Source organism: Toxorhynchites rutilus, chromosome 2 (assembly GCF_029784135.1).
Source record: "Toxorhynchites rutilus septentrionalis strain SRP chromosome 2, ASM2978413v1, whole genome shotgun sequence".
Lineage (NCBI taxonomy): Eukaryota > Metazoa > Arthropoda > Insecta > Diptera > Culicidae > Toxorhynchites > Toxorhynchites rutilus.
Window position 1 is genome coordinate 306,508,713 of NC_073745.1, and position 13,743 is coordinate 306,522,455.

At 39.1% G+C, this 13,743-nt stretch overlaps 1 protein-coding gene across 1 annotated transcript in view; it reads right to left on the bottom strand.

Moving 5' to 3' along the window:
• LOC129771392 (uncharacterized) overlaps positions 1–13,743 on the bottom strand; it is a 243,795-nt gene that overhangs the window by 177,681 nt on the left and 52,371 nt on the right. The gene's annotated exons all lie outside the window — the stretch shown is intronic.

A 13,743-nucleotide genomic window follows, 5' to 3' on the forward strand; every position in this document is an offset into this window, starting at 1 on the left:
CCAAGTATATATTGAGAAATTGAGATGACGGTCTTACCCCATAGGGTACCGGTGTTACCCCCATGGGGTGCCGGTTTCACCCGCACTGGTTTATGAGCTTCATTTTTATGGCAGTTTTTTAAATTGACTATTACTTGAGAAAATTACCGTTTAAATGTACTGATATTCCTTATATCTCATGGCAAATAAGCTAGACAATGATTCTGTGGAGGAAACACATCAATATGTGCCCGCAGATCTCACAAAACAATACTTTTCCTTAGGGTGTCGGGCATACCCCCCATTCCACTATACAGATTCTGTATCTGAAATTTGGCGAAAAATCTGGAAAATACAGAATATTCTGTATATGTGGCAACCAATATTGACACACGTACAGATTTATCTGGAAAGGTACAGATTTTTTCGTTATTCTTGGTACAGATTCTGTACGGTACAGAGTACAGATTTTCGTCAATAAGTACAGATTGGTACAGATTGTTTCGGCGTGTGAAATTTCTTACATTTGAACAAAGCAAGATTGACTTTTGACCAACTTTTACGCCGCAATATTGCTTGGTGTTGCAGATCATACAAGCATTTACAATTAATTATAATTGATCGATCAGTTTCAGAAGGACGAAATTCGTTGTGTTAGAGGCATTTCCAGGGTTCTACGATGGGAATATACAAGATCTGGAGAATGAATTCCGTACCCTAAAGGTAAAATTACTTCGTAAGGAAATCACAGTTTCTGAAAACGAGCATGTACAGGATTGGTGGACAAAAGTTCGATTTCTATAAAGATTTGACGGTTTGATCGCATTTTCGACGCTTCGATGCCTTGTTTGTGACGTTCTCATTACGCCTCACTCCTTGAATTTTTTTTCTGATTATAATCAGAACACAAAAATAAGCTTCGAAATCGGCTCAGCAACCATACGATGAACGCTATTTTGGGATCAAAAGATTTGATTAAACATGATAGCTATGTATAATGATGCTTAAACACACGAATGACTTGTAAATGTAAATACAGTGTTTTTAATAAATAAATGAGTATTCTTTTTATTCTAATAATATTTTTTTTTCCACAACGAATATTTTCGATGGTAAAGATTTATGGAAGAAAAAGTACAGATGACAAAATTTTTTAACCCTCCTGGTACAGATGAAAATGTAGCAACACTGGTGGCAACCCTGGTAGGAGAGTTGCACTTTCAAACCGTTTGAAGCTTATGAAAAAGGAAATTCTTTTATCATTCATACACAATGGTCACTGAATGTAAATGATGGAACAGATTACACCAATACAAAGATAGTGTATGAACAGCTGCTTCACCAATACAGTGTGCCAAAAAAATGACAAAAAAGTCTATTTTTTCGAATTTTCAAGTTGACTTAAAATATATTTTTTATCCTTTACCCTATCATAATAAATAATTATTCATCTGATGTCTTGAAAACGCAGCCTGCTTCTTTCATTTCCTCAAAAAAAACATCTAGGGAGGGTTAAAACTAATATGATATAGGAATCTACTAAGGGAAATAGAAAAACATAGATGTCTCCCTTTTAATGGAAACACAAAAAAAAACTATCTCTAACTTGCTGGAAGAGAACATGGGATAAATGCTTCCGTCTACGGTTAATTTACCGTGAAATGACGAAACATTTTAGCACCTAGTAGAAGAACACCTTACCCACCCACGCAAGCCAATGCGATTGCTACCTGAAGACACACAATATTATTTTTTCCTTCTACACTGAGCACTTTTCCATCGTCACTCAATCGACTCGTGTGCAGTTGGTAGTGAAAAATCACTCTTGTTGATTAACAGTAAGTGAATATGAAGCGCAGAGAAGTAAAAAAAAAGAACCAGTTCATTTGCTATGTCAGCGAGAAGCGATCGATTGTGTCGACATCAACCTTTCAAATACTTGACGGAATCGCAATTTATGATGCGATGTTGTTCGCGTGTTCTTCTCCGCAAAAATCGTTGTTATTTCGATTACAAGTTGCTGGAACTGCACTCCATCACCGAGAGTCAACAATGGCTGCAACGAGAGTAAGCTTGTTGAATTTTCAATATTGCTCAAACAGTTCCAGGAATGAACCTTCTGCTGCGAAAATCATAACAAGCAGAGGAGAAATCTGGCTCTCATCGGCATAATTCTTCAGAGGAGAGCACAATCTGTATTTCACAATATGCGAGGCCCATAGATTTATTTACTTTTCTACCTCGTATTTATTTTTTTTTTGCTGATTCTCCCCAAAATGGAAACATTTACAATTCTTTTCGTCTGCGCTGGGACGAAGCATTCGATCTCCACGTCCGTGCTGCTGTACGGACAAAGAAAGATTTCTTCCCATTTTTCAGGACATTTACCATTTTTCCCCCTTCCGGGCGGTAGATGAGACTGTGAGAAAAATCAATTTCCCTGAAAAAACCAGAAGCGAAGAATCTACAACATGACAACACGTACAATCGGTACGGCTGTTGAGCACTGAATAGCGAAGCGAATTGCAATTCGTGACGGCGAATTTCATCAAGACATTATTGAATTAATCTATCAGAATCGATTGAATTCTCTAACTGGTTGCAAAGAAAGGGGGCAGAGGAATAAAAGTCGCCCTCGAGAGGAGCGAAGTTTTTTGCTCCTCTTCCGGGTGTGAAACCATTTTTTTTTTTGGTTCGTCACGTCGTTCAAATCTAGATTGATTCAACTCAATCATTCACGAGGTATCGCGCAGTGTGTTTTTTTCTGTTCCATTTGTGATAACAAGTAGAAACTGATGGGATATATTAGAAAGCATCTTCAAATATGCTCGGTATATAAACGAGAAGACCATTAATTTCAATCGAAGCGATACTGATTAGATTTTTTTTTTCTATTTGAACTCTGTTATACGTTGGCGAATCTGGTCAGATCTACAGTTTATCGGAATTGAATTGGATGAAAGGCTCTTGTGTCTCAGAAACTTTACTCCGAACCCTGTCTCGTTATTTCTTACACCTTGGATTTTCTTCTGCGGTGTCTTCTGTATTATAACTTTCTGTATCCGCATTACATTACGTTTTTCTCATCTGAAATATTTTATAAGTTCATGCTTGTTCCTTGAATAAGTTCATGCTTTGTTTTGCTCTATTTTTCTTGTTTCTGAAAGTAAAGGAGTTCCGCTTCTCTTCCGGTCTCTAACATTATTACAGGAGAAATAGCCTAACTGTTTAGAGCCTTCTAAATAAATCATCACCTTCAGCTCTAACTTCATTTGATCAAAGCCCATTCTTGGAAGGGCTCAGATTGTGGGCCGATAAACTTCAATTCACAACGAAGGTCAAAAGTCCTACTTGAACAAAACTCATTTTCGAGGTAATTCCATAATTAATAACAAAAAAATAGTGTACGTTTCGGTGAAAACACAAACTCATCTGAACTTTGCTCCAGCCAGTTTCCAAAGAAATTTGCACTCTATTGCAAAATTACAACCATCTGTTGAAGTGCTGCCAAGCATTGCGTTGCGCTTTTAGCACTGAAAATTGTTTTGTATGTAAAATCTGCCCGGATGGGGCACTTTTACCCAGCCATACCCAGTGAATGCGAGAGACAGACTTCCTATTTGCACAAATTGAATCGGAAGGGGAGAACTTTTGCCTCGTCCTCTCGGAACTCTTAGGGTAAGGCCAATTTCACTAAACAAATAGTACCACAAGGACGAACACGCGCACACACACACACACTCTTTCGCTAAGTGAAAAACTCAAACAATTTCAGACCGAGCTTTCAAAAAGGCAGAGGAAACTTAAATTGCCCAAGTGGCCTTTTATTCGCCGCTCGTTTACACCCTATTTACTACATATTAACCCACTCATTCGGCCTATGCCCTGTGGCAGGTGTGCCGACCGGAGATGTTTTCCCACCGTATCCATAAACGCGTCATGTTTTCAGTTATTTTGTTTCGAAGAATAAGCATCCCTATCTTGGTGTGGGATTGGATCCGTTTCACATAATTCACAGGATTCAGCACTGTGTTATAAGATTATGCATTTTATCCCCTTCTGGAAAATGCTACTAATAAATTGAATTGGAAAAATTAATTTGAAAATGGATAAATTGTTGTGATATTTTCAATGGCCACCCGAGTCTCAGAAGCTCCCCATCGCCACCCAACTTTATGTGTATTTTGTTTCAAGTAAACTTTGCCCAGGCTCCATGCTTCTCGACAGACGAGAACAGCAATTCACACAGAGCGTGTTATTTACTGTTGTGTTTCTTCAAAAAGGATTTTCCACCCCCTCCCCTGACACTTGACACGGAACGTATGACATTCAGACTGCTGTTGAACTTGATCTATGCTTGAAGTTTTCACTGCTGACCCTTATACCCTGTATGAGTGTTTCACACAGCACATAGTTTTGTTGCTCGAATCCACTCGAAAATTGTCGCCATAGCCACGAGCTCCGATTCGTGACAAAGAAACGCTTCTCAACAGGCCACTTGACATCCGTTCATTAGTGCGAAGGTGAGCTAGGTGAGTGGTGAAATAATGTTTACATTGGATGAATACCAAACAGAATTATTAATCGATAGGGCTCCATCGTTTGCACCTTACGAGTAAAGTATTTCTTATTTTTTTTTCCAAAATATATATTTTTATCAAGGCTCATATGGCGTTAGCCTGACGGGGCCGGAGTTCAATATTTTGACAATTTTTCTTATTATCAATGTTAGTAATATTTAACCGATTACTCGCGGTCGGCTCGAGGTTAGTATTACAAGTGTTCTCGTAATTGGGATGTTGCTGTCTCCAATGCTCTGTACGTGTGCCCGACACGGGATACTTCCTATTGGGATGCAGCTGACCAATCATCAGCAACGCCCCCTAGTATGTACCCCATATCTAGCGTGGTGCGTCTTCTCGATTCGAGGAATCCAGGATAGAATGGTCACTAGCCGGCGCAATCATCAGCTCGTGTAGAGTTGTCATGAGCGGTACAACCTTTGGCTCTTGTTGAATCTTCAGTGGACTGCACAACCTTTGGCCCGTGTATCTGTAAAGAGTGTGTGTATGTATTGCCGCGACTAAGTAAAAGTTTATAGATCGGATAGGAGGGATATGAAACAGGGACACAACGAAGGACACATCATTAAACGTTGACATCGGCGTTTCTGAGGAACAAGTATAGATGAAGCAGAAGATCAGGATCACGGCTACCTAAGATATCCCGGACGGGGATATCCGATTGTCTGCCTTTTGCTCTCAGTGCTCTAGAGAGCTGAGAGCGAGCAGCATGGAACCGGATACACGACCAGACAACATGCTCGATGTCGTGGTAGCCATCGCCACAATCACAAAGATTGTTTGCTGCGAGCCCAATGCGATAGAGATGCGCGTTTAGGTTGTAGTGATTGTACATAAGCCGAGATATCACGCGAATGAAATCACGACCTACATTCAATCCCTTGAACCATGCACTCGTCGACCTTAGGGATAATCGTGTGTAACCAACGACCGAACTCATCTTCACTCCACATGCGCTGCCAACTTATGAGCGTGTGCCGACGAGGAATGTGGAAAAATTCATTATAAGCAATTTGCCTTTCAAAAAGTGTGCCTTCTAAAGCGCCCACCTTAGCTAGCGAGTCCGCTTTCTCATTCCCCGGAATCGAGCAATGAGAGGGAACCCATGTTAAGGTAATCTTGAATAATTTTTCGACCAAAACACTCAATAGATGTCTTATTCTTGTTAGGAAATAAGATGAGCGTTTATCAACTTTCATTGAGAAAACGAGACCGTATTTCTTATACTAAATAAAGTTCATTCAAATTGTCCAAATTTGTGTTCGAATTACAAATCGACGACAGCAAACGTCGTTTATAAGGTTTTATTAGAAAGTATCCAAACTTTCGCAAACTGCTTCTTATCTCCCTTGGCTTTGGTAGGAATGTTAGCTCAAAATATGGTCAACTTCGATTAAACAAAACTAATCTAGCTTAAATGTTGAATACGTAAAAATTCGGACACGAAAATCTTGTCAAGGTTTTTAACTGCGTTTTATTTTCCATAGTTAAATGTAATCGGTTTACATTTGTAGATATTATGATTATTGAAAAAAAAACAACAACTAATAAATAACTAAAATTCTACTTCAGCCTTCCTTTTTACCATAAGTCTTTCTCGAACATTCCTTCGTACACTGTTCATATTTTTTTTCACGAGTGTTGTCCCCACCTATTTGGCTGCCAAATTCAATTTCATGATTCCAAAATCAACGGAAGTTTCGATCTACAGTTCCAATTTTGGAGAAATCTTAATTCTTCGTGATTTTACATTCTACCGATCCAAGTATTAAATTCCTGGTTTGCAATTCCAAGCCTTTAACATTCTAATCCAGCCCTTTTTTTCGCTTTTTGGGCATAGAATTGCGATACATCTGCCTTTTTCGCCGCCTCCCTCGATGACATCTTCGGGTGCCCCTTGAAAGTATCCTCTATTTTCGTGTTTCGAGAGCCCAGGAACGAATATCGATGTCTGATAAATGTTCCATTAATCCATTATTCGAATACTAAACACAAAAATCGATTATTAATCGAACGAATATTTCGCAACTAATAATCGAAGCGAACGGATAATTTGCGTCGATTAATCGATCCAAAATTCAGTTTGAGAATTGCTTGGTTTACATTAAACTTGATTGTGTAACAATTACCCGAATCACTTTTGCCGAAGCACATTTACCCGAATGTAACAAATACACGAATTAAATAAAGGGTGTGTCACATCAAATTGCATCACGGAAAAAACGCTGTAGAAATTCGCCCAGTAGACCGATCCTTTAGAAAATTTTAGACAGTAAAATAAAAACTATTAAACAACTTTTGGCATTTTCTTTTTATTCATACTTCGAGCCCAAGCCCGTATGCTCGCACCTTCCTCTTTACCCCGTCCATAAGGTTCTGTACAACGTCAGGTTGTAGTTTTTTTTTGAACAGAAATCCATTTTCTCTTGAAGTCCGCCTCCGATTTGACAACTTTTGGGTTCTTCCGGAGGGCCTGCTTCATAATCGCCCAATATTTCTCTATTGGGCGAAGCTCCGGCGCGTTGGGCGGGTTCATTTCCTTTGGCACGAAGGTGACCCCGTTGGCTTCGTACCACTCCAACACGTCCGCTTTGACGTAGGTTTCGTCGTCCATTACCAGGCAATGCGGCTTCGTCAGCATTTCGGTGTACAGCTTCCGGGCTCGCGTCTTCCCCACCATGTTTTGCCTTTCGTCGCGGTTAGGAGCCTTCTGAACCTTGTATGTACGCAGGCCCTCCCGCTGCTTGGTCCGCTGGACGAATGAACTTGACAAACTCAGCTTATTGGCGACATCCCGGACCGAAATTCTCGGATCACGTCTAAACTGCTTAACTACGCGCTTGTGATCTTTTTCACTGACGGAGCATCCATTTTTGCCGTTCTTCACCTTCCGGTCGATGGTTAGGTTCTCGAAGTATCGTTTTAGTACTCTGCTGACCGTGGATTGGACGATTCCCAGCATCTTACCGATGTCCCGATGTGACAACTCCGGATTCTCGAAATGAGTGCACAGGATTAATTCACGACGCTCTTTTTCGTTCGACGACATTTTTCCAAATTTACGAAAAATTGACAGTGAAGCATGGCCAACGTGATCTATACCGTGGAATCGAGATGTTGGTGAACTCACCATAGTTCACCGACTTCGGTGAACGTGAACGTGAAAACAGTCGTGAATATAGACGTCAAAATATTTCCCCGTTCATGTTCACGTTTGAATGTCTCAAGGCATTCTGAAAATTAATCCACCGTGAACTGTAAAAGGATATGTTTAGCAATTTTCAAGTTTTCAATGAAAGTTTTGATATGGATGCAATTTCATTCAATCGGATCTCTGCGCGGGTTAAAAAACTTCGTTGCTTCGGGTTGATTCGTGTACAACTGTATAATTTATCCGAAATACTTTATTGAAGATCGATGTCTATTTACCTCACGTTTACTGCCGTACTTTTAATATCAAGGTGAACAAAATCATTCTATTCACCACGATTTTTTGAGTTGTTTGTTCGCAATGTAGTTCACCGTGAAATGATCGTACTATTCCACCACCTTTTCAAGTTCACGTTCACGGGAACTCTAAACCAAGCTTAAGAGAGAACACGTGTTTGCTTTAAACGCGCGCTGATGAAAATTAAACTAAACTGGCTGGACTGGACTGGCTCATGAACCAAAATATTATTCAAATGGTCAAGTCCAACTACAAGCAAAAGCTTATGCATGAGCTTCTTGAATGCCAAGGAGAGTTTGATGACATTGTTGAGCGAATCAACATTAGGGATGCTATGTTTTGAGTAACCGAGGCTTGGAACGAGGTACCGGCTGATTCCATTGTCATGTCATGAAAAATGCTGATATCTCGTTGTCGGTTGTAAAAGAATGCATGCTTTCGATTCTGAAGAAATTGATTGACCAGAGGTGGCATTTTGCCTTTCGAAACGAGTGATTTTTGTTCGTTTCGACCACTTTTGCCATTATGAATCTCGAAGCGAGCGAAATGAATAAGGCAGTAGTAGAGTTTCGAGCAAAGTTTGACATTACGTAACATTGTGTTCGAGTAATTTTCAACTCAAAACGAGAACAAATGTCTCGACAAGAAATGGTTGATCGTCGTATGGAAAAATGCTAGTAAAACGTTGATTTTAATGCTAAACCCTACATCAAAGAAAATTGTGCAATTGCATTTCCTTTGGTCTTGACGTCTATTTGTACAAGTATGTGAGTATAAATACAAGACTTTTATGTTAGCACTATGGAATCACAATTCATTTGTTCATTTTCCGTAGGCCTTAGAATGGGTATATGAGTACCATCAATACATCGGATATCTTGAATTTGTCGAAGAAATATTGCTTTGTTTCATTAAACGATGTTGTATCCAATTCGATCCATTTTTCGCATAAGCTTCTTTCCAGAAGTGGCATCATTTCATTGAACACTGATGAGACTGTTGGTTGAGCCATAACAAGTAAAAAGTTTGCTCCTTCATTACATTAATTTGGTACGGCCAGAGGGCAGAAGATTCAAAACGGCTGCTAATTTTAAAGCTGCAGGAGTAGTAGTGAAAGTTGTTTGGAACACGGTTGTATTCGAAATGTTTTGAAATGCTTCTCGACTAAGTCTGATATACCGCCGGATCCTTGAAACAAAAGAATAATTATTATCATTTATATCGGAAACGTATATAAGACAAACTCTCTCATTTTCACTTAGCGAAAGAGTCACTTTTGACGTAGGACTACGTCTAACCGGAAGATATAGGGGGTGAAATGGAAATCTAGGCACTGAACAAGTAGGAAAAAATGCAAGATTTGGAACGCTTATAACTCGAGCATTTCTCAATAGATTGCATAGGTTTTTGCATCAATTGATAGGAAATATATCTACGCATCTATCATAACGAATAACATTTCGTTTTTCTTGAGATAAATAATTGAATAATTGTGAAATATCAAGCATTGTCAAAATGCACTATGTGCCCATTTTTGATTGGTCCATTTTGTGCTCCTCAAATCGTACCGACCAAAACGGGCAACCAGAGCAGCAGCGAAATAGAATGAAGCACGATTGGAAAGGAAAAAGAAAAAAATGAACGAAACATTGGTCGCAGTCTCACACATGCGTAATTCTCGAGCCAGCCAGTCAGCTTAAAAATCCCCGCTCCTCTGCCGTAACGATCATTCTCATTCAAACCGTACACCACATCGGTTCGCATCACAACACATCAACAAACCAACCCAAGCAGCCATGTCTGGACATGGTAAAGGGGGAAAAGTGAAGGGAAAGGCCAAATCCCGCTCGAACCGTGTTGATCTGAAGTTCCCCGCAAGAGTAGCTAGGCCAAGCGCGTTAGTACCAGTGCACCAGTCCACCTAGCCGGCGTTATATAGTTTCGGCCGCCGAAGTGATCGAGTTAGCTGCTCGCTGCTCGCGACGATAAGAAAACCCGCATTCGGAACAGAACACATTCGGTTCGGTGGACATCAAGACAATAGGCAGTTGCAGCGAGTGGCGAGTGGCAAACGCAATCGCAAAACGGCATCAGGTAGCAGAAGAAAAAAGTTTGTTCTTTATACAAACTGCTTTGGTGGCAAATCCAGAACAAGGCGGCATCGAGGGCGTTCGAAATGGTTTTTTTCAAAACCACGAGTACTAAGTTTTCTAATTTGGAACCACGAGGCGCTTATCAGGGTCATTAAACCTTTCAAAAAAGAGTTTACGAAATACAGTTCAATGCACTTATTTTTGGTTGTGCTAACGTAAGGATATTTATCACTATTCACTCGCGAGACGCGACACGGAACTAGGACACAACACTTATAATCCTTACAAACATTAAAATGGTTAAAATTACCTTTTTCGTCGACCGGTTTCGGGCTCGATGTTGCCCATCTACTGGACGGTGTCCGACAGTCGGACACCGTCCAGTAGATGGGCAACATCGAGCCCGAAACCGGTCGACGAAAAAGGTAATTTCAACCATTTTAATGTTTGTAAGGATTATAAGTGTTGTGTCCTAGTTCCGTGTCGCGTCTCGCGAGTGAATAGTACAGTTCAATGCTTTCTAAAATAATATCCAAAATAATAATAAAACACAAATTGATTTTTTCCTAATTTGTTTGCCAGGATCTGATGAGTATGTGAATTTGGCAGTTGTTCTGAGCTTATTGATTGTTGGGGACTTTCCTGATTATTCCATTTTCATTTTTTTTGTTTCCAGATTGAAAGTACAGTAATTTACTATTAGTTCGACATTTAGCTAATTGGACGGACATGTAATGCGACTTATTTAGTTGGACATTTATATTGCTTTTTACATTTATATAAGGTTTAGCCGAACAAGATGGGGAGATCGAGTGATAACAAAACAATTAACTCTTTAGATTGAAGATAATTTTGTGATCCTGAAAAGGACCCTTTTTAGCCTGCATGTGAATCCAACGAGCGAACAAATCGTAATGAATGTATTTTTCTTTCTTTCTTTCTTTGTTTTTAAGAGGCTTTAAACTTTGCCATCGCTTCCTTTTAACGCTCATTCGTTCGTCTCATTGGACTCGCCCCTCTGGCTGATATATCTGATTATAAGCGAAAGCTGAAGATATAATTCCTAAAAATTAAATTTCTACAGCGTTTTTTCCGTGATGCAATTTGATGTGACACACCCTTTAAGACAATGCAAATCTCCATTTAAGCAATGCTGCGGATTCCAATTTTCTAGCTGCTATGAACAGAACTGTATCGTCCGCAAATAAATTTATATCGCAAAAACGTAAGACTCGTTTCATGTCATTTATGTACATTATGAATAAAATAGGCCCCAACACACGGAACACCGAACGTACTAGCTATTGGTTCAGAAACAGAATTAGCAAAAACAGTTCTCTGTATTCGATTACTCAAATAACTTTCAAACCATTTGAATGCCGAACCCTCTAAACCAAAGCGCCGCAGAGTCTGTAACAACAAGGGCCTGGAAATATTTAGTTTCAAACGCGCGTTTCAAATCCAAAAACACTGCAATGACCGCTTCTTTGTTCTCGATATTTTCCTTCCACTTAGCTAACACCAAATTCAAGGCGGTTTCACAGGAATGTGATTCCCGATATCCCGATTGCTCTGGTGCTAGTAATGAGTTATTATTCAAATAGTTCACCAGCTGGCTTTTAACTACTAATTCTAGCAGTTTTTCTGTAGTGTGCAACATATTGATAGGACGAAACTCTTCGGATTTAACCGTCCCAGCAATTTTTTGTATTGGAACCACTAAAGATTCTTTCCAAACTTTGGGCACATGCCCAGTTCTTAATGAATCATTTATCAGGTCCAGCAGGGAATGTCCAAAAACATGAAAGCAATCTTGAACAACTTTTGCATTGACGTCATCAATACCAGCCGACTTTTCTAGTGCAAAACAAATTCTTTTAAGGTCCGCAAAAGTTATTGGGTGAAAACAATCCAGTTTACATCCACTGGCCGTCGGCTGTACTATTTCGTCAGGTTCACTTACCAAATCGATACTTTCATTAATAAGTGAAACATTGTCAACGAAATATGAATTGAACTTATTGGCTATTAGGTTTTCTGATGTTATAACTGAATTCTAGAAAGTTATGGATCGCGGGCAACTGTTTTTAGATTTCATCAACCTTTTTAAAATTTTCCACAACTGTTTGCTATTATTTTTGTTCTGATCGATCTTTCTCTGGATATGATCTGTTCTGGCTTTTTTCAACGATCTCGAATAAAAATTGCGAGCAACTGTATAATAACGCCAATCGATAGCACTATTAGTTCTACGAAACTTTTTGTAACATCTATCCCTCGTACGTTTCATTCGCACTAAGTCAAGACAATACCAAAAGCTCGTGTTTTCAGTCTCGACCAACTTAAGTTTGACTAGTTTTTTAGTACATGTTCGCAGAGAATCTGTAAGAAAAGATGCCCTGATTTCTAAATCACCCGATACCGGATAAGAATCCAAGCTTCTAGTTACAAGAGCACACAGAGCCTCCTTCGAATAATTCTTCCAGCACTTTGTCAAAACTCTATCATTTGTTTCACAGTTAGTATCATGGAAATTAATAAATATAGCTTCATGATCAGTTATTTTCAGTTCGTCAACGGTAAATGATTGAACCGTGTCGAAATTTGTATAAACATGATCAATCAGTGTTTTGCTGTACTGGGTAATTCGTGTAGCTTCAAAAACCGTTTGTTTTAATCCGAAATAATTCATCAGGCACTTCGATTGGGAAGAGTTCAGGTCATCAAACAAATTAATATTGAAATCACCAGCGATAATATTAATTCCACTGAAATTTAAAAAATGCTCTAACCAGTTATCTAAAAGTTCAATAAAATGCTGGTAAATGAAACATATTGATTCCTGGATATACATAGCAACCCCTCCAGTATGTTTGGAGTGCGACAAGCAAAAAACAGCTCTATAACCCAAAATATAGTATTGGTCGAATGCTTCCGCATCTACTATATGAGTTTCTGTGAGAAATACCAACGATGGACGTTCGTTATCTACAATTAGTTTCAATTCACTGAAGTGTGTAGGCAACCCAGCAATATTGAAATACAGAATATTAGAGTTTTTACTTCGAGCACTTGTCGTTGTTTGCTATTGTTCGTACCGAATGATAGATTTCCTCTTTTCTATAATGTTTCTATAAACTGGGCAGTCTGTACTATATGCTGGATGACCGACGTCCAAATTTAGCTTACGTTCTTTATTCATTTTTCGGCAGTTAACGCATTCGGTCGATATCGATGAACATTCAGATGTGGAATGTTGCTTACTACATTTAGAACATTTTTCATCATTTGGACAATTTTTACTTATATGGCCGAACTCTCCACATTTGAAGCACCTAATAACATTGAATGTTTCTACTACGGGACACCGATCCCATCCTATGTTGACTTTTTCAGCGCTTATTAAATTTTTGAAAGACTTACTGTCAACTTCAAGCACTACGTTATATTTATTGTACTTGAAGCGTGGATTCTCATAGATAGCAACCACATTAACGTCACCTATCCCGATGTTTTCATTTTGACTTTTCAACAAATCTATAAAAACATCAGAGGAATACCGATCAGACATTCCCAAAATTTTCACTTTTGGTTTTAATGGTTTCGGGACAACAGCTTTATATTTTTCACCTAATTTGCT